Raw genomic sequence first — 22949 nt, 5'->3', positions numbered from 1 at the left:
CTACTCGCTGGTTTGAGGTGGTCCCCGATCAATTTGTTAAGTTCTTCAAAGGTTTTGTCCGCCGGCTTTTCGGGTGCTAGTAAGTCCTTCATGAGCGCGTAAGTCTTTGGTCCGCAGCTGGTCAAAAGATGAGCCCTTCGCTTGTTGGCCGCTGCATCCCCCAGCCATCCCCCAACGAAGCTTTGCTGAAGCCTCTCGACAAAATCGTCCCAGTCTTCCCCAACACAGTACTGTTCCTCTGTGCTACCAGTGGCCATTCCCATGGGTCATGAATTCCCGTTTCTTGTTGCCAATGTAAAGTCCTTACTCTACAGTATGTAACCACACGAGGCACATTCTGGGGACAAGTACACTGTGTCCTTAACTCTTTATTCACAGGACTCCAAAGACGTTGACCCTGCGTGGGACCTCCCTTTTTATACCTGTGTGATCAGATAAGGAGTGTCTTCCACAAGTTCACCCCTTGTAGTCAAGGTGTGCATCTAGGTTGAGTGTATACAGTGATACAGTGGTGTTGCATTGTGGTTACATACATGACAATGCGGAATTATAATACATGCACACATAAACAGAGCTTCCAAGTGTTCAAGTCTTGTTCCTGCCCAGATTAGAATACATAGAATACATAATGCAATAGTAAAGCTCTTATCACCTGCAAACATGCATAGATAATTGATCTGTCCTGGGCACTGCACCTCAGGAAGGGTATATTGTCCTTGGAGGGGGCACAGCACAGATTCGCCAGAATGGTACTGGGGTTAAATTATGAAGCCAGGTTGCATAGACTCGGCTTGTATTCATTCCCTTGTGTATAGAAGATTGAGGGATGATCTGATTAAGGTCTTTAAGATAATGAAAGGAGTTGATAGGGGACATAGAGAGAAACTATTTCCTCTGGTGGGGGAGTCCAGAACAAGGGCCATAACTTTAAAATTAGAGCTAGGCCATTCAGGGGTAATGTCAGGAAGCACTTCTTCACACAGTGGAAATCTGGAACACTCTCCCCAAAAACCTGTTAGGGCTGGGAGTCAATTGAAAATGTCAAAACTGTGATTGATAGATTTTTGTTAGGCAAAGCGTATTAAAGGATATGGAACCAAGGCGGATAAATCCACCACCAGTGCACCTTGGCTGCTGTGTGTACTATCTACGGCAGCACCTCCGAAACCCGCAACCTCTGTCCTCGAAGGACAAGGGCAGCAGGCGCATGGGAACGCCATCATCTGCAAGTTCCCCTCCAAGTTACACACCATCCTGACTTGGAAATATATCGCCGATCCTTCATCATCGCTGGGTCAAAATCTCCCTTGCTAACAGCACTGTGGGAGTTCCTTAGCCACACGTCCGCAACAGTTCAAAAAGACAGCTCACCACCACCTTCCCAAGGGGAATTAGGGATGGACAATAAATGCTGGCCTTGCCATCGACACCCACATTCCAGGAATTTTAAAAAATGGAGTTAAGATACAGATCAGCCATGATCTAATTGAATGGCGTAACAGGCTCGAGGGGCTGTATGGCCTCCTCTTGTTCGTATGTTCCTAGATAGGGTTACGGAATTTCAGCAGTTTACACGCTTAACTCACTGTTTGCTGCATAATTGTAGAAAGTCTTCCAAATGTTTATTTATTGTACTGTTCATTGGGGATTTTTTATTGCAAAAGTCATTACATTGAGTTTTAAAAAAACACATTTGTTTCACGAATGAGGTTTAAATATCTTACATGAATTAGGTCCATAAAAATCCATCTTGAGAGACATTATTTGCTCGCTTGTTTATAGTTTGTTGTTTTCTGTTATACCGACTGATGTGCTTGGACTTCAAATAAATGTCATTGTTGGTTCTTAATGAACTGTAATATTCCAGAAACAATCTTAAGCAAATATATCAAATTTAAAAGAAAAACTACAGATGCTGTGGCCGCGTTTTCGCCAATTGTGGCGAGTCCGGGGCGGCCGGCATTGGTGGTGTACCAATCCGCCCTCTCACAACAATCTTTCATTGATGGGGCTTGTTAAGCCCGCCCTGCGAGATTCCCAGCCAATTAACAGGAAGCGGGTCTGATGACATCATTTGATCGCGTGTCATCAGCCGGTTTCCTTAAAGGGACCATGGCCAACTTTTTTTTGACAGTTGTACTCTCAGTGCTCTGCAGCATTGGGGTGCTCCAAACACTGACAAGCACTGCACAAAGGCACATGGCTGCGCCCAAACTCTCCCATGACTCCATCCATATGCCTATGGAGGGAGTCACAGCACACAGGGATGTTCTCTTCCCTTTCAATGGGTGGAAGAGACCTCCCCAGGACACCAATGCAGCCTGTTTGCACATTGCACAGGAGGGCACAAGCAGGGATGTTGTCAGGAGGACCTGGCTGCAGTGGTGCAAACTTTCAGTGATCTGAAAGTTTTGCAAGCCACACTCAATCTTATCCTGCTGTACCACTCATCACATCCCCATCATGCTCTCTTCCCTACCCTGCACATCCTTACTTACACCAACTTAGCTTGCATCTCCACCCATCCCTTTCTCTCTATCTATATTATCACATCCCCATCTCACTAGCCACCTCTCACACTCACCCTCATCCTAGTGCAAGCGTAGCAGATAACAAAACACAAGAGTAGGCACTAGAGTGTTTTAGTCAATTGCAGAGTTTCTGCTAATGTGTTGTCAAACATTGAAATCTTTATTTTCAACACTTTGTGTTCTTGATCAGATTTGTGTGCACCTTTGGAAGTGGCTTAATGAGTTGTAGTGAATTGTCAGACATAAGGGTACCCCGCATAATGGTGATGTGTTTGAAAAGAATGGCTTGGGCATTATAGGGATGCTTTATGGTGCTGCTGTGGGGTGGTGCCAACCTGACGCATTGTGGGGCAGCCAGGCCGTACAGCATCAAGTGAAGTAAATGTGGCCATGGTAAGGCCATCCCTGGCATAACTGGCAGCAATGTGGTCGGGTGCTGATGCCCTGTGTCCTGTGTAGCATCAAGTGATTGCGGATAAGGTTAGTGTTGTTGTTGGTGATGTTGGTGTGTTTAGTGATGTTGGTGTTGTGGCTGATCGAGTTGGGATTCTGAGGACCAAGGTGAGATTTTTTCAAGAGCACCAATGCTGCTGGAATAGATGGCAACTGAAGTTGAGATGACAGAAGTGATCTGCCAATGGTGAGAGAAGTTGCTCCAAGCGGTGACAGTGGATAGAGAGTTCACTGCAAACTCTTCCAAGCTCAAAAGTGTCTTCCAAATCCTGAAGGCTTCAGCTTCTGAGATTAGAAAGTAAACATCTGTGAAATGGTAGCTTTTATACCAGTTTTGCAGCTGTCACCTATTCAGAGCAATGGAGGCTCATTGAGAACCCAACACACTTACCTGACGTGTTCCCGGAGGGACGGCAAACTCGTCAAAAAGTTGGTTAAATGGTACGAGCCTGGTCTTAAATACCTTTAAACTACCTGTTAAGTACCTTAATTGACTGGCCCGCTGCTTGCTGTCGGGTCTGTGAGCGCAGGCACACCCGACAGTTGAGAAACTGACACGTAGGCGGGTTCAGAGCGGGCTTCTGCTACGTTGTCAATCAGGGCCGTTTTGACAGCGGGCCTGCCTCCAAACCCACACAAAGCAGGGCTGGGAAATTCTGGCCTGTGAATCTTAAATACAAACCAAAATTGCTTTTAACACACAGCGGTTTCATCAGCAACTGAAAGGGAAGACAGGTTCATATCTTTGTTGGGACCATTCATCATTCACCTAAACCTTTTAGATGCTGAGGTACTTTCTTTGTATTTCCAGTATTTTCTGTATGAAAACAAATCTAAAAACAGATTCAAACTGAAATCTCACCAAAAGAAAAAAGAGAACTTGCATTTCGATAGTGCCTTTCTCAACCTCAGGATGTCCCAAAGCACTTTACTGCCAATGAAGTAATTTTTGAAATGGTGTCACTGTTGCAATGCAGGAAACGCGGCAGCTAATTTGCACACAGTTAGTTCCCATAAACAATAATGTGATGACAACCAGATAATCTGTTTTTTAATGATTGAGGGATAAATATTGGCCAGCGCACTGGGGCGAACTCCTCTGCACTTCTTCGAAATAATGTCATGGGGTCTTTTACATCCACCGCAGAGGGCAGACGTGAGCCTCGATTTAATGTCTCATCTGGAAGATTCATTGTAAGATATCATTAGCTGCGCTATCAATAACAGCGAAGGAATGAAACTCCAAAAGATGCAAGATTTAACAAGCCACTCAGCTTGCTTTTTGCTGTCCTGATCTTTAGATGTAATCTTTAAAAGGTATTGTGCTTGATAATTATATTGTTCAGGTGATTTAAGAGCCCACTGATATCTGCTAATTTGAATTCAGATTTGTTCCAGTTGCTTAGTCAGAGAAGAAATGAAAACCATAAAAGATGCAAACACACTTGAAACTAAGGATGAGCACTGATAGTAAATATTCTGAATGATTGCCTGCTCCAAGTATTCACAAGGAGGACATGAGCAACATGCCTTCTTAAACAGATAACATAATAACTTCAATATAAATGTGACTGAAGTCCTCGACAAGCTAAAAGGGCTCAAAACAAATAAATCAACCAGGATAGATGATTTTTATCCCAGAGTACTTAGCGAGATGAAGGAGAAGATTTGTAATGCACTGATAACTATTATGAAGGAATCACTGGACACTGAGGAGGGTTCCAGTAGATTAGAAACAAGATTTTGTGGTGCTTATATTCAAACAGAGTAACAGAACAGGCAAATTCAACAACAGGTTCATTAGTTTTAATTCTATTTCTAGAAGTAAAATTGAAGATTATCTGTGCGCTAATAACCTAGCAAACATTAGCCAACATGGATTCAGAAGGGGAATTTCCTGCCTGATCACGCTTCCTCGACTTCTTTGAGAAAGTGGCATTCCAAGTTGGCTGTGGAAAGCCCAAAGATATATTGTTCTTAGCCTTGCAAAAGACATTTGGTAAAGTTCCACACAAAAGATGATCAGTTAAACTTAAAATTGCTTGGATTCGAGAACAATGAGCACTCATTATGTTAGGGTAGGAGAAGATACAGAGTGGAGTTCCTCAAGGTTTGGTGTTGGGATCACTGCTGTTTCAAATCTATATAAATGATCTAGATTTAGAAACTCAATGCAGAGTGGTCCAATTTGCAGATGATACCAAACTGGGATGAGCAGTAGAATTGGAGGAAACAGTTCATAAATTACAGTATGAGTGGAACAAATGTGCATGTGGGTAAAATAATGGAAGATCAAATTGAATGCAGACGTGTAAGAAAGAAACACATCTATGAATGGTATTGAAATAGCTAAGGTTGAAGCGGAAAGAGACCTAGGAGTCTTAGTAAACTCAATGCTAAATATGCCCAACCACTGCAGAGCAGAGGAAATTGTGATCAAACTGTACAGTGGTCCCTTGAGACAGTAAAATCTCCCTTGTATCTTGGCAACTAGAACTAGATATGTAGTGTCTCTGCACCTTGTAGCAAACTCACACGAGGCATGGATATATCAGACATGGTCACTCTGTGACCTTCACTTCATTTCCAGGACTGAAGAGTGCTGATCCAGGTTGGGACCTCCCCTTTTATACCTGGAAGCCCAGGTGAGGAGCTCACTCCCTGTGGTCAGGGTGTGCATTACAAGGGTACAGGTACAGTATGCATGAGTTACAGTTACATACTTATAGTCATTGCAAGATGGTGAAATACATGACAAGATGCAGCACCTTGAATTCTACATCTAGTTATGCGAGACATTCAAGTGCTGGAGACAGTGCAAAGAAGAGCCATAGGCAGATCCCTAGCAGCAAAGGTCTGAATTATGAGGAAAAACTGGCAAAACATTCACTTTTCAGTCTGAAGAGGAAGTATCTGAGAGGTGATCTTACCCATTATCATCATCATAGGCAGTCCCTCGGATTCAAGGAAGACTTGCTTCCACTCTTAACATGAGTTCTTAGGTGACTGTATAGTCCAATACGAGAACCACAGTGTCTGTCACAGGTGGGACATATAGTTGTTGAGGGAAGGGGTGGGTGGGACAGATTTGCCGCACGCTCTTTCCGCTGCCTGCGCTTGATTTCTGCGTGCTCTCAGCGAGAAGACTCGAGGTGCTCAGCGCCCTCCCAGATGCACTTTCTCCACTTAGGGCAGTCTTTGGCCAGGGTCTCCCAGGTGTCAGTGGGGATGTTGCACTTTATCAGGGAGACTTTGAGGGTGTCCTTGTAATGTTTCCGCTGCCCACCTTTGGCTGGTTTGCCGTGAAGGAGTTCTGAGTAGAGCGCTTGCTTTGGGAGTCTCGTGTCTGGCATGCGAACTATGTGGCCTGCCCAGCGGAGCTGATCAAGTGTGGTCAGTGCTTCGATGCTGGGGATGTTGCCTGGTCTAAGACGCTATTGTTGGTATGTCTGTCCTCCCAGGGGATTTGTAGGATCTTGCGGAGACATTGTTGCTGGTATTTCTCCAGCGACTTGAGATGTCTACTGTACATGGTCCATGTTTCTGAGCTATACAGGAGGGCAGGTATTATTATAGCCCTGTAGACCATGAACTTGGTGGCAGTTTTGAGGGCCTGGTCTTCAAACACTCTTTTCCTCAGGCGGCCGAAGGCTGCACTGGAGGCGGTGTTGGATCTCATCGTCAATGCCTGCTCTTGTTGATAGGAGGCTCCTGAGATATGGGAAGTGGTCCACGTTATCCAGGGCCGCGCTGTGGATCTTGATGACTGGGGCACAGTGTTGTGTGATAAGGACAGGCTGGTGGAGGACCTTTGTCTTTCTGATGTTTAGCGTAAGGCCCATGCTTTCGTACGCCTCAGTAAATACGTCGACTATGTCCTGGAGTTCAGCCTCTGTATGTGCGCAGATGCAGGCGTCGTCCGCGTACTGTAGCTCGATGACAGAGTTAGAGTTAGAGAGTTATACAAGATAGTTAAAAAAATGGAAACTGTAAATCCAGAATATTATTTTATTAAATTGTTTATAGAACAAGGGGTTGCATGTCCAAACCAATAAAAGGTAAATGCTGGACTGATATCAGGAAATTCTTTTTGCACAAAGATCAATGTATGGAATAAACTTGCAAGTATAGTAATGGAGGAGGAAATGCTGGATATATTTAAGGAACAATACTTCTTTTCTTCAAACTCAACCTTCAGAATATAAGTCACTCCATTATTGGTTTGAGTAGATGATAATGTGAAACATAGAAACATAGAAAATAGGTGCAGGAGTAGGCCATTCGGCCCTTCTAGCCTGCACCGCCATTCAATGAGTTCATGGCTGAACATTCAACTTCAGTACCCCATTCCTGCTTTCTCGCCATACCCCTTGATCCCCCTAGCAGTAAGGACCTCATCTAACTCCTTTTTGAATATATTTAGTGAATTGGCCTCAACAACTTTCTGTGGTAGAGAATTCCACAGGTTCACCACTCTCTGGGTGAAGAAGTTCCTCCGCATCTCGGTCCTAAATGGCTTACCCCTTATCCTTAGACTGTGACCCCTGGTTCTGGACTTCCCCAACATTGGGAACATTCTTCCTGCATCTAACCTGTCTAACCCCGTCAGAATTTTATATGTTTCTATGAGGTCCCCTCTCATTCTTCTGAACTCCAGTGAATACAAGCCCAGTTGATCCAGTCTTTCTTGATAGGTCAGTCCCGCCATCCCGGGAATCAGTCTGGTGAACCTTCGCTGCACTCCCTCAATAGCAAGAATGTCCTTCCTCAGGTTAGGAGACCAAAACTGTACACAATACTCCAGGTGTGGCCTCACCAATGCCCTGTACAACTGTAGCAACACCTCCCTGCCCCTGTACTCAAATCCCCTTGCTATGAAGGCCAACATGCCATTTGCTTTCTTAACCGCCTGCTGTACCTGCATGCCAACCTTCAATGACTGATGTACCATGACACCCAGGTCTCTTTGCACCTCCCCTTTTCCTAATCTGTCACCATTCAGATAATAGTCTGTCTCTCTGTTTTTACCACCAAAGTGGATAACCTCACATTTATCCACATTATACTTCATCTGCCATGCATTTGCCCACTCACCTAACCTATCCAAGTCGCTCTGCAGCCTCACAGCATCCTCCTCGCAGCTCACACTGCCACCCAACTTAGTGTCATCCGCAAATTTGGAGATACTACATTTAATCCCCTCATCTAAATCATTAATGTACAGTGTAAACAGCTGGGGCCCCAGCACAGAACCTTGCGGTACCCCACTAGTCACTGCCTGCCATTCTGAAAAGTACCCATTTACTCCTACTCTTTGCTTCCTGTCTGACAACCAGTTCTCAATCCATGTCAGTACATTACCCCCAATCCCATGTGCTCTAACTTTGCACATCAATCTCTTGTGTGGGACCTTGTCGAACGCCTTCTGAAAGTCCAAATATACCACATCAACTGGTTCTCCCTTATCCACTCTACTGGAAACATCCTCAAAAAATTCCAGAAGATTTGTCAAGCATGATTTCCCTTTCACAAATCCATGCTGACTTGGACCTATCATGTCACCTCTTTCCAAATGCACTGCTATGACATCCTTAATAATTGATTCCATCATTTTACCCACTACCGATGTCAGGCTGACCGGTCTATAATTCCCTGTTTTCTCTCTCCCTCCTTTTTTAAAAAGTGGGGTTACATTGGCTACCCTCCACTCCATAGGAACTGATCCAGAGTCAATGGAATGTTGGAAAATGACTGTCAACGCATCCACTATTTCCAATAGTGATGGTCATTTTGTAGATGTACATACATTATAGATGTAAAGGAAACACCATGGATCCCAGTGGGATATGAACAAGTGAAGCACATGGAACAAACTCCATAACACACAAGCAATAAATGATCTTAATCCTTCATTGCACTGGGACCTGTGTTGTGTGTATCTATCTCTCACTTTCTCTCTCTCTCTACTCTGTTTATATAATAGCTAACAAACCTTAGATGGTCAGAAAAATATATTATAAATAGAGTAAAATGTAATAAACAGATGACTGACATACTATTTGTTGCTGAAGAATATCCCAATTGTGGGTTTTGATTTGGGTCGCTATACTTTATATATTTTGAGGTATGTTATATTATATAATTCCTCATATTCAACTTTATTCAATTGCTTCTTTTGTAGTTTAATTGCTATTTCCCTTTTTTTTCATCCCAATTTCCAATTCTGGCAGAGTGTGATAGCCTGGTCCAGTGGTACAACTGTTGACAGCCATCCTGTATTAAATAAGACGCAATCTCCTCCAATTAAATATTGGGAAAACCAAAGCCATTGGCCTCGAAATTCAGTACCGCTGGAAAGCTGGTGCTCCCTCACCTTTTTGTGACCATTAGTGCCGAAATTTTTGAGTGGCTGGGCCACCCCATATTCAGCTCCAAAAGTTAACAAATGGGTTCCAGCACTAATGAACCCTTCCAAAGTGGTATTTTCAGCGTTGTGGCTGTCTTAATTTGAGCGTTATCACCACTGAGAAATTCAGCATGCAGGTAAGGGTTTCTAACATTTTTTAAAGGCCAGGGTTTACAGCAAGGCCCTGAGGGGGGAAAGAGTTTGGAAGGATGGCTGGTGTAAGAGGTTCAAGAAGAGCCAACAGATTCACTGATATGGAGCTGGAGACTCTAATGGACGGTGTGGAAGTCAGAAGAAGAATACTGTTTTCTGACGTGGGGAGACCTGGCAGACAAGCAGTACATAATGCACGGAGGGAGATTGCAGGGGAGATGTCAGGTACCTCCATATATATGAGGACACAGCCTCCAAGGAGGGCGTTGGCAAGTCTGCACCTGGCCCTTCCAGGCCCAGAGGTGTTCCATGGGTGTCCTACAAGGACAGCTGTAGGTCCCAAACAACAACCACAGCAGCCTTCCCAGACCCAATATGCAGCCACAGAGATGACAGTTAAGCGTGGTATTAGGGTATTCACACGTAACTGGTATTACAGTGAGATGCACAAGGGTAAAAAATGATAACAGTATTATTATATTGTTCTTTATGCAGTGATTTGGATAATTGAATAAATCTTTATTTTTGGCTCATATATCTGGCCAGGTGTTTCATCTGGGAGTGGGCAATTCTGTGTTAAGGCACTCATTGCGATGGCCATTGAAAGTGGCAGCTGAAGGGTCATGTGTGAATGGGATTATCTGAAGCGAGCAGCTAAGAGATGCAGATGCACCTCCCTTGCAGGGTTGCGATGGGGACAACACCTCCTAGCTTAGGGGCGATGGGAATCCTCCTTCTTCCTCCTCCTGCTGCGCCTCCTCCTCCTCAGGTGGTGCTGCTGGCTCGACCTCCAGCGGCTGTCCCCTCATGATGGTCAGGGTGTGCAGCATGCAGCAGACCACGACAATTATGGAGACCTGTTGAGGAGAGTACTGCAAGGTGCCACCAGAGCGGTCCAGGCACTGGAACCTCTGCTCGAGGATGCCTATGCACTGCTCGATGATGCACCTGGTGGCACAATGAGCAGCGTTATATGCATGCTCTGGCGCTGTCCTGGGGTTCCACAGTGGAGTTAGCAGCCAAGTGGATAGGGGGTATCCCTTGTCCCCAATGCTTGCTGACCTATATTGGCTCCCAGTCTGTCAATGCCTTGATTTTAAAATTTTCATCCTTTTTTCAAATCCTTCCATGGCCTTGCCCCACCCTATCTCCGTAACATCCTCCAGCGCTACAATCCTCCGAGATCTCTGCACTGCTCCAATTTTGATCATTTTCATTGCTCCATCTTTAGCAGTCATGCCTTTAACTACCTAGGCTCTAAGCTATGGAATTCCCTCCCCTAAACTTCTCTGCCTCTCTACCCCTCTCTGTTCCTTTGAGACGCCCCTTAACACCTAGCTCTTTGACCAATCTTTTGGTCACTTGTCCTGATATCTCCTTATGTGGCTCAGTGTCAAATTGTGTCTGATAGCCCTTCTGTTAAGCACCTTAGGATGTTTTATTGCATTAAAGGCGCTATATAAATGCAACTTCTTTGAGTAAAAGAGTGATATCACACTGTTTTTGGTGTCCACCATTCGTGTATAAAATGAATTATTGAGCAAGTGGAACTGATGAAAATTATGATCGATGCTGGATAATTTGATGGTTAGGAATAAGGAATTCTGAAAACATTAATCAAACGCTTAACAGTTCAGTTTTTAAATCTCTGTTATACCAAGATTTTTGTGCTGAATTTATGGTGATACTTGATGCGAAATCAGCACAATGTCCTACTATAGAACAGCCAAGTAGCACACTGATTCAGCTGCTGTTTCCATGTCAGTAGGTAGTCTGACTTTAGAGTGTCATTGTGCCTAGTCCACTGTAACAGCTGGCTCTGGCAGATCACCTCAGAATCCAAAATCTACAACAGATTGTGAAACTGGACTTTCTGCTTACACTACCACCGAGTCTGATCGCACCCCTCAAATGGGTAGATTCGCAATTGTAAGGAGATTTAAGGAAGTTAGATTAAATGAATCAGGCTGCACACACTGAACACCCGTACTTCCTCCATAGCCCAGTCTGGCTGCTTGTGCAGTTTACAAAGAATTTACATTTTGCACAGTATTTACAGCACAGAAAAATTCGGCCCATCTGCTGTGTGCCGGTCTTTATGCTCCACACAAGCCTCCTCCCATCGCTCTTCATCTAACCCTATCAACATATCCTTCTATTCCTTTCACGCTCATGTACTTATCTAGCTTCCCCTTAAATCAGGAGAATTAGCGATTAAAACAAAATAGGTTTTAAGATGTAGGTTGAGAAGGACATAAGTAAGACAAAGACAAATGTAATACATTGGAAAAAAGCTGATTTTAAGGGGATGAGAATGGAACTAAGGAAAATAAACTGGAAAACTATACTGACAGACAAAGAAATAGAACAGCAGTGGGAAACATTTAAAACAGTTATCCATCGAGGCCAGGAGAAATATATCCCAATAAAAAGTAAGAATAAACTAGCCAATAATGACACTAGCCATGGATGAATAAAGAAATAAGGACAAAATTGAAACCAAAGAAAAAGGCATACATCTCGAGTCTCTTCGCCGGGAGTAAGCGGAGACCAAGCGCAAATAGCGGAAGGAGTGCACAACAACTCAAGCACCCCAACCAATCGGCCCTTCAACCAACGTCCATTCAACCACCATATACCCCACCTGTAACAGAGACTGTAGGGCTTGCATCGGACTCATCAGTCACCTGAGAACTCATTTTTAGTGTGGAAGCAACTCATCCTCGACTCCGAGGGACTGCCTAAGAAGAAGAAGAAGACAACAAAGGAGAGAATAACCAAAGGGAATACAAAAAGGTTAGGAAAGAAGTCAAAAAACAACAAACAAGTCAAAGAGAAACTACAAAATTAAATTACCAAGAAATATAAAAAGAAATAGTAAAGTATTCTAGACACATAAATAACAAAAGAAAATCAAGATAGAAATAGGGCCACTAAGGGATACATCCGATAAACTCACGGGTAATGACAGTGAAATGGCAGAAATATTAAATAATTACTTTCCCTTGGTATTGACCGGGGAACTAAAATGGTGGACATAACATTAGAAGAAGAAATCAAAAAGGGTATAAAGACATTTAAGATAGAGAAGGGGGGATATAATTGCTAAACTAATTAAATTTAGGGAGGATAAAATCCTGGTCTGAATGAATGGTATCAGCACATATTAAAATAAGTTAGGAAAGAGAAAGCAGAGGCACTATTACATATATATATAAATTCGTTAGAAAAGGGAACAGTGCCAGAGGACTGGCTGACAGCTAATGTGATTCCTTTATATAAAAAGGAAAATAAAGCAAATCATGGGAACAATAGACCAATTAGCTTAACATCAGTGGTAGGAAACATAATGGAATCATTAATCAAAGATGTAATAGAAAAACATCTAAAAACTGAAAATATAATAAAGAGTAGTCAGCATGGATTCTAAAAGGGAAGGGCATACTTGACCAACCTTATTGAGTTTTTTGATGAAGTAAAAGAAACAGTTGACAAGGGTAATGTAGTAGACATAATATATTTGGATTTTCAAAAAGCCTTCAATAAGTTACTGAATAGTAGACTCATGACTAAGGCCTGAACATGTGGGGTCAGGGGATAAATAGCAGAACGGATAGCAAGCTGACTATAAGATAGAAAACAAAGTGTAGGGGTTAAAGTTAGTTACTCAAATTGGTAAATGGTGGGAAGTGGCATTCACAAACGTTGGTGCTGGGACCACTGTTGTTCACCATTTACATAAACATTTTGGACTTGGGAATTGGAAGTACAATTTCAAAATTTGAGAATCACACCAAATTGGGGGGTGTAGTCAATACAGAGGAGGACTGCGACAAAATAAAGGAAGACATTAATAAACGTAAAATGGACATGTTCTGGGCAAGTACACTTCAATATAGAGAAGTGTGGGGTAATACATTTTGGTAGAAAGAATAAGGAGGCCACATACACCTTGGAAAATAAGGGACCGAAAATCCCCTGTTCTGCGCCTGCTGTTAGAGCCTCTGGGGGGCGCTAGCAGGGCGCAAAAGTGTTTTTGCTCGAGGGGCAGGGTGAAACTGCACGTGAGTTAGTGGAGGCACAACATAGTAGCACTGCATCCCCGCCAGTAGCGTCCAAGCCGCTGCACCTCAGGCGATAACTTTGTCGTCATTTGCAGTGACCCCTCTTTGCCCCACAGTGACCCCTTTCCTCCCCGCGGGTTGTGAACCAGACCGGTGGCTCGTTGCAGAGTGAACCTTAAAGGTGAGGTGTGCAGCGCCGTGTGCTGCCATCTTTGTTTTTTTCCCAACTCACTGGTCGGGCCATTCATTGCTCCTTTCTCGGGGACCGGGCCACCATTGTGCATCTCCGTGCTGGGGCTGGGCTGCAGCCACGGCACTCCTTAGCTCTGGTGGCCCAGTGGAGGCCTTCAAATAGCCTGCAGAGTTTGCAGCAACCCTCTCCTTTAACGGAAGGGGAGGGGCATTGAAATACGTCAGTGCTATGCAGCAGCGCTACCAAACCCGCCCGAGTCGCACCCCCAGAACCCCCCCAAAGGGAAGTGGAGCGCACGTTTCACTTCCTGTGAGGGGCAGAAACCTCAATTTCGCAGCCAGGGCGGGAAGTCCCGCCCCCCCCCGGTTACCACTCCCAAACGGAGCATAACCAAATTTCACTCCCTAAGTGTCTAAATGGGGTAAAGAACAGAGGGATCTGGGGTCACACCTATACAAATCACTTAAAGTAGCAACTCAGGTTATTAAGGCCATAAAAAAGCAAACTAAACACTGTAGTTCATTTCTAGAGGGATAGAATTGAAAAGCAGAGCAGTTATGTTAAACTTGTATTAAACCTTGGTGCTGCAATGGAAACTGAGACATCACCCATCAGACCCTATATTATGGTTGGGTCCAGAAGTGCTTTAACAGAGTTGCCCATCACTTCCATTCTGGAAAACATGGGCGCCAAGCTCCAAGCAAAGCTCCGCGCAATGTTGCAGCTGGACTCCTCCATGCTCCTTGACAGTGACAAGGCGCTCTCTGGCATGCCTGCCTTTGCAACAAGCTTTTCTGTGTGCATGTCCATCACTCTTTCTGAAGGCCGCCCCATCGAAGTCCTCATCTGAGTGTTCTGCAGCAGAACTCGTGTGTGACCACACCCTCTGGGGAGCTGGCACCTGTGGGCTACCCTTTCCCCCTGGCTGGGCTGCAGTCCACTCATGCCCGGTGTCTCACTACGTGCACATCCAGCCTCTATACAATATCTAAAGTTCACGTAGTGCCATTTTCTGAAGTGGTCCCTGTGAGTGTCAGATTGAGTGATGATGTTTCTTCTTCTCCATCACTCTCCCCCTCAGCTTCTTCCTGCACAGGCTGGACTGGTGGTAGTTCTTGGGTAACTGAAAGAAGAAAGGCACAATGGTCAGGTTGTGGTGAGGGGAGGGGTGGAAAGAGAGGTGCATGCTTACACCATCAGCACCTTGCAAGTGAGAAGAGTTTGTGGGATGAGGGGGAAGTGGGATGTGAGAAGAAGGATTAGGTATGAGAATACTGTGGTGTATGTAGCACACAAATCACTGACTCCACACGGTCTGGTGTTGATCTAACTGCTGTGACCTTCGTCCTTTATTGAACAGCTCCAGAGTGACTCTCAGGTGTGGTGGTCAGCCTTTTATACTGCCTCTTGCAGGTACTTTCAGGTCTCCCACCAGAGCGCTCTCTGTGGTGTACCATTGTGCTTATTATACATTTAAGGTACCAGGACGATACACACATCAATACATAACATCTCACTTCCCCCCCCCAGGACTCAGGATTATACATACATCGATGCATAACACGTACAATCATCATCAATGGTTTCAGCCTCGCCGATTACCATGGCCTCAGTGACGGCCCCTCCAATTATCTCAGGAACTGTCTCCTCCAGCTGGGTCAAGTACTGCAGTTGTGCTTGCTCCCCGCCTGTTGCGAGCTACCTTGGCCTTCAAGAGAAAGCCCGCTCCCAAACTTCAACTCGCAAAGAGAGCTGAGGGATGGGCCATTCAGACCAGGATTGTAGTGGGTCCATCCAGTGGGGGGGGGGGGGAACCAGTCCTTTCAGCCCAGGATTGTAGTGGGTTCAGTGCGGAAGGAGGGGCGGGGGGCAGGTAGCAGTCCTATGGCCCAGGATTTCAGCGGGGGAGCAATTCTTTTGGTCCGGAAATCTTCTTCCCTTGCTCCCAAAAGAGTTCCCTGTGAAAAAAAAATTATTTTATTTTGTATTCTTATTGCCTCGCTCCTGTCCTCTTGTGTGCCGCGCCGATTCCTTAACTTAACAGACGGGGTTTTTTTTGCGGTACTTTTGGCTGAAAAAAATCATGAATGGCCAAAATAATTTAAAGGGCCAAAAATGGCGCGGAAATCAGTTTTCAACCAGACCTGCGCCAAAAAATCTTGCGTACAAAAAACCGGCGCTGACAGTCGCCACCAGCGTACAAACTTTGATCAAAATTGCAAAATCATGATTGCTCAAAAAAAATCGACCGCGAAAAAAATGCCGCCCAATGGTGGTGAAAATAGAGTCCTTGGTGTCTCAAAAGACAAAATGGTTTTTGTATTTTTGTAGGAACTAGTCATTTTATGGTCGGTAGGGAAACATATTATTAAGATTGCAGACAGATTGTGTTTTTTTCTGCCTTCTGTGATTGTATAAAATACTACAAAATACACATGTACAAGTGGAGTGTTAAAATATTCAAAACAGTAAGTAGAAATTGAAATGTGAAATTTGTTTGATAATTGATAGTTGAAAGTTATATTGTAGCATTCTTCTGCTCTCCTTTACAATGGCTGTGATCTTTCTGCCCTTTTAATTACTCATGACAATGAACTAACTGAAAGAAAATAGGATAAGCATTTTATTTTTACATTTATAGGCATTTGGTTTGCAATTCTACAATCAGTTTACTGGTTGTTCCCATTAAAGCTTGAATTCCTGTCTTTCACTTAAAAATGAATTAGCATCAGGGTTTTCTGCTTTATAAGCTTACATATTCCTCTTTACATATTGATTAAAAGAAAGACTTGCATTTCTGTAGCGTCTTTCACAACGTCAGGATGCCCCCCAAAGCTCTTTACAGCCAATGAAGTACTTTTGGAATGTAGTCCCAGTTGTAATGTAGGAAACACGGCAGCCAATTTTCATACAGCATGGTCCCACAAAAAGCAATGTGATAATGACCAGATAATCTGCTTTAGTAATGTTGGTTGAGGGATAACTATTGGCGGAAGGAGCGGAAGGAGCAGCCTGGCGGCCTAGCCCAGCAGTCTGTGCGGCCCCCGGCCTGTGAGCCCCATCGGAGCAGGCCAGGGAGCGGAAGGAGCAGCATGGCAGCATACCACTCCAGGGAGCAGCACATGCTGGAGCAGGAGAGCAATGGCAGTGAAGAGTGACATCATCAAGGTCCAGGTTGGTGATTGGAGCATGGGCAGGTACAGCGGGAGCGGCGAGGTCGGGGCGAAGGAGCGGCGAGAGATTGTAGAGGGATGTGATCGGGGCCCAGGAGAGGCGTGAGTTCGGGACCCAAGGGCAGCATGGGCCAGCCCACACTGTGATATATGTGCACACTAGGTCCATGCAGCAGAGCTGGTCTCCAGTCGTCTTGGTTAATCCTTGCTACTGGACCAAGACCTAGCTCTATCAAGCCCGTGTGGTGGCTGGTGTGCAACGGTCACCACACGTTAAAAAAATCCAAGCACAGGAATCTTCCACCCTTCAAGATTTAGTTCGGACCTGGAATTTTAGGTCCATCATTGAAACACCTGTGAACTTTTTGACATGGAAGCAAGTCATCCTCGATTCGAGGGATTGCCTATGATGATAATTATGATGATGAAATATTGGCTAGGACACCAGGGAGAACTCCACTGCTCTTCATCGAATTGTGCAATGGGATCTTTTACATCCACCTATAATGATAGATAAGAGTGAACATGTACGTTTAAACACACTCCGACAGACAAGCTAATGGTCAGATAGACAGTAAGAACATGCCAGCATTGGTCCCCAGCTGTACAAGCAAGGTCAAACAATGCAATGCCACCCCAAAAGGAGGCAAATAGCCTCTGTGCACTTGTACATAGCTGGTAATCATTAGGTTAATGATACAGTTTAAGAATGTATTGATTGTACAATGTATAGCAGCCTCAACTGTTCACTACCATCACCTTTGATCTACCAAATTGCCATTTTGTTGATATAACAACAACTTGCAATTATATACCAACTTTTGCTATATATTTAACCTCTTGTAACCTGTATTACACTGCCACCAGAGGACCTACCTGTTGGAGTCCCAAGGGATCCCAGCATCCCTTGGATGCATGTTATATAAGCAGGCCACCCATGAGGTACCTGCACTCTGGAGTTTTATTAAAGGAGCTAAGGTCACACTTGCTCATTGTACACAGTATTCAGTTTCATTCTTTTTTATGAGCATAGCAATTGGCGACGAGGTAACGAACAACTGCGTGAAAATGCAAACAACAGTTGGTATCCTGGAGAAGTTCTCAGAAGGGGACAATTGGGAGGCCTTCATGGAGAGACTTGACCAATACTTCATGATCAACGAGCTGGAAAGGGATCAAACGAAGGGCGATCCTTCAAACTATCTGTGGGGCAACAACCTATGGCCTCATGAAGAACCTCCTAGCTCCGGCAAAACCAACAGAGAAATCATATGAAGAATTGTGTACGCTGGTCCGGGAGCACCTAAATCCTAAGCAAAGCGTTTTGATGGCGAGATATCAGTTCTACACGTGTCAACGATCGGAGGGCCAGGAAGTGGCGAGCTATGTCGCAGAACTAAGGTGCCTCGCAGGACATTATGAGTTTGAGGGATTCGTAGAACAAATGCTTATAGACTTTTTTGTACTGGGCATTGACCATGAGACAATCCTTCACAAACTGTTGACTTCAGAAACTCCGAATCTGAGTAAAGCCATAACGATAGCCCAGGCATTTATGTCCACCAGCGACACCAAACAGATTTTGCAGAACAAAGAAGTTTCGGCCAGTACTGTGCATAAAGTAACGTTGGTTTCGAGCAGAAATATACATGGCAGAACGTACACGCCATCTGCTGATGCCCGACCTCAGATGACCCAGAGTCCGCCATCAATTGTTAATGCGAGGCAGTTAACACCTTGTTGGTGCTGTGGAGATGATCATCGGCCCCATCAGTGTATCTTCAAGCACTATGCGTGCAATGGTTGCATAACAATGGGGCACCTCCAGCAAATGTGCATATGAGCTACAAACTCTGCAAACCACCACATTGCAGAGGAAGATCGATCCACTGTGGATCAGGCTGAATGGGAGACTCGTACCGAGGAGGCAGAAGTGTACGGGATACACACATTCTCTACGAAATGTCCACCAATAATGTTGAAAGTTGAACTGAATGGTATTCCAGTATCTATGGAACTGGACACGGGTGCAAGTCAGTCCATAATGAGCAAAAAGGCCTTCGACAGGCTGTGTGGCAAAAAGGCACACAGGCCCAAGCTCAGCCCCATTCACACCAAACTAAGGACTTACACCAAGGAACTAATCCCTGTAATTGGCAGTGCAGAAGTCCTATGATGGAGCAGTACACAAGCTCCCATTGTGGATTGTACCAGGAGATGGCCGCACATTGTTCGGCAGAAACTGGCTGGGGAAAATCCGCTGGAACTGGGACGACATCCGAGCGCTCTCGTCCATCGACGATGCCTCATGTGCCCAGGTTCTGAGCAAGTTCCCATCGATGTTCGAGCCAGGCATTGGAAACTTCTTGGGGACGAAAGTGCAGATCCATTTGGTTCCCAGTACGCGACCCATCCACCACAAGGCAAGGGCGGTACCGTACATGATGCGTGAGAAAGTGGAAATTGGGCTGGACAGGCTGCAGCGAGAAGGCATCGTCGCGCCGTTGGAATTCAACGAGTGGGCCAGTCTGATTGTCCCGGTACATAAAGAGGACAGCACGGTTAGAATTTAAGGGAATTATAAAGTAACGATTAACCGATTTTCACGACAGGACCAGTACCCACTACCCAAGGCAGACGACTTATTCGCGACCCTGGCTGGAGGGAAGACGTTCACCAAGCTGGACCTGACCTCGGCCTACATGATGCAGGAGCTGGAGGAGTCTTCGAAAGGCCTCACCTGCATCAACACGCACAAAGGTCTGTTCATCTATAACCAGTGCCCGTTCGGGATTCGGTCGGCCGCGACAACCTTCCAACGGAACATGGAGAGCCTGCTAAAGTCGGTTCCTCGCACCGTGGTTTTCCAGGACGACATACTGGTTACAGATCGGGACACCATTGAGCATTTGAAGAATTTGGAAGAGGTTCTTTGTCGGTTGGCTCAGGTTGAAATGCTCGAAGTGTGTTTTCTTGGCACAGGAGGTCGAGTTCTTGGGAAGAAGAATTGCGGCATACGGCATCAGACCCACCAACGCCAAGACGGAGGCCATCAAGAATGCGCCGAGACCACAGGACGTGACGGAGCTGTGGTCGTTCCTGGGATTCCTTAACTATTTTGGTAATTTCCTACCTGGTTAAGCACCCTGCTGGAACCCCTACATGCGCTCCTGCACAAGGGAGATGACTGGGTATGGGGGAATTCACAAAAGGTTGCCTTTAAGAAAGCCAGAAATCTGTTGTGTTTAAACAAACTGCTTGTCCTGTATAACTCTTGTAAAAGATTAGTGCTAGCTTGCTATGCATCGTCATACGGAGTCGGGTGTGTTACAACAGGCTAACGAATTGGGGATCTTGCAACCGGTCGCTTACGCATCCAGAAGTTTGTCTAAGGCCGAAAGGGCCTACAGCATGATTGAAGAAGAGGCTCTGGCGTGCGTTTAATAAATGCACCAGTATTTATTTGGCCTCAAGTTTGAGCTTGAAACTGACCACAAGGTGCTCATATCGCTGTTCTCTGAGAGCAAAGGGATTACCACCAATGCCTCTGCCCGCATCCAAAGATGGGCGCTCACGCTGTCGGCATACAGTTATGTAATCCACCCAGACCGGGCACAGAGAACTGTGCAGATGCTCTCAGTCGGCTGCCATTGCCCACCACCGGCTCAGTCAGCGGTCTTGCTCATGGTCATGGAGGCATTCAAGAACAAAAAGTCCCCCATTACGGCCCGCCAGATCAGGACCTTGGCCAGCTAGGATCCTTTACTGACCTTGGTAAAAAAAACTGTGTCCTCCATGGGAGCAGATCCAATGTCCTCGCAGAGATGCAGAAGGCGATTAAGCCGTACCACAGGCGCAAAGACGAAATGTCCCTGCAAGTGGACTGTCTGTTGTAGGGCAATTGCGTGTTCTTGCCCAAGAAAGGCAGATATACGTTCATATGTGAACTGCACAGCGCCCACACAGGCTTTGTAATGATGAAAGCCATAGCTAGATCCCATGTGTGGTGGCCTGGCATCGACTCAGATTTAGAGTCATGTGTGCGCCAGTGTAACACTTGCTCTCAGCTGAGCAATGCACCCAGAGAGGCACTGCTAAGTTTGTGGTCGTGGCCCTCCAAACCGTGGTCGAGGATCCACGTGGACTATGCAGGCCCATTTTTAGGCAAAATGTTCTTGGTTGTCGTGGATGCTTACTCAAAATGGATTGAACGTTCAATACTGTCTGTGAGCACATCCACGGCCACTATTGAAAGCCTACAAGCCATATTTGGTACGCACGGCCTGCCTGATGTCCTAGTCAGCAACAATGGGCCGTGTTTCACCACTGCTGAATTCAAGTAATGGAATCAAGCATGTCACATCTGTCCCATTCAAACCCGCATCCAAAAGCCAGGCAGAACGGGCAGTTCGGACCATAAAGCAAAACTTGAAACGTGTGTCGGAAGGCACCCTGCAGATCCGGCTGTCCCGAGTGCTGCTCAGCTACTGCACCAGACCCCACTCACTCACCGGGGTTCCCCCAGCCGAGCAGCTCATGAAAAGGGTGCTAAAAATAAGGCTCTCTCTTGTCCACCCTGATCTCCATGATCACGTGGAGGGCAAGCGGCATCAACAAAGTGTGTTTATGACCGCTCAAATTTGTCACGCGATATTGAGATCAATGATCCTGTGTTTGTACTCAATTATGGACGTGGTCCCAAATGGCTCGCTGGCATAGTCACAGCCAAACAGGGGAGTCGGGTGTTTCAGATCAAATTGGCCAATGGACAAATGCACAGAAAACATTTGGACCAAATCAAATTGCAGTTCACCAACAGTTACGAACAACCCGAAGAGGACACCACCAACTTTGACCCTCCAACGCACACACAAGTGGCAACTGACATCACGGTTGACCACGAAGCCAAACTCACCATCCCCAGCAGCCCAACAAGGCCGGCTGCCCAACAGCCCAGTGAAGTACTAATCAACTCACCCACACCCGCATTTGTACCGAGGCGATCGACAAGGGAGTGAAAAGCCCTAAATCGACTCACCTTGTAAATAAGTGTACTGTTGACCTCACTGGGGAGTGATGTTATATATTTAACCCCTTGTAACCTATATTACACTACCAAAGGAGGGCCTAGCTGTTGGAGTCTCAAGGGACCACAGCATCCCTTGGGAGCACGGTATATAAGCAGGCCACCCACGAGGTACCTGCACTCTGGAGTCTTATTAAAGGAGCTAAGGTCACACTTACTCATTGTACACAGTGCTCAGTTTCATAGAACCATAGAAACATAGAAAATAGGTGCAGGAATAGGCAATCCGGCCCTTCGAGCCTGCACCACCATTCAATAAGATCATGGCTGATCATTCCTTCAGGACCCCATTCCTGCTTTCTCTCCAGACCCCTTGATCCCTTTAGCCATAAGGGCCACATCTAATTCCCTTTTTGAATATATCTAACGAACTGGCCTCAACAACTTTCTGTGGTAGAGAATCCCACAGGTTCACAATTCTCTGAGTGAAGAAGTTCCTCCTCATCTCAGTCCGAAATGGCTTACCCCTTATCCTAAGACTATGTCCTCTGGTTCTGGACTTCCCCAACATCGGGAACATTCTTCCTCCATTTAACCTGTCCAATCCCGTCAGAATTTTATATGTTTCTATGAGATCCCCTCTCATTCTTCTAAATTCCAGTGAATATAAGCCTAGTTGATCCCATCACTCTTCATATGTCAGTCCTGCCATCCCGGGAATCAGTCTGGTGAACCTTCGCTGCACTCCCTCAAGAGTAAGAATGTCCTTCCTCAGATTAGGAGACCAAAACTGTACACAATATTCATGATGTGGCCTCACCAAGGCCCTGTACAACAGCAGTAAGACCTCCCTGCTTCTATACTCAAATCCCATTGCTATGAAGGCCAACATACCATTTGCCTTCTTCACCGCCTGCTGTACCTGCAAGCCAACCTTCAATGACTGATGA

The 22949-nt window shown here is 45.5% G+C and overlaps 1 protein-coding gene across 1 annotated transcript in view; it reads left to right on the top strand.

The window, feature by feature from the left end:
* Positions 1 to 22949, top strand: part of LOC139260081 (sperm-associated antigen 16 protein) — a 1616547-nt gene that overhangs the window by 1309563 nt on the left and 284035 nt on the right. The gene's annotated exons all lie outside the window — the stretch shown is intronic.

The sequence above is a fragment of the Pristiophorus japonicus genome, chromosome 3 (assembly GCF_044704955.1).
Source record: "Pristiophorus japonicus isolate sPriJap1 chromosome 3, sPriJap1.hap1, whole genome shotgun sequence".
Classification (NCBI taxonomy): Eukaryota; Metazoa; Chordata; class Chondrichthyes; family Pristiophoridae; genus Pristiophorus; species Pristiophorus japonicus.
This window is presented reverse-complemented; position numbering and strand designations above follow the sequence as displayed.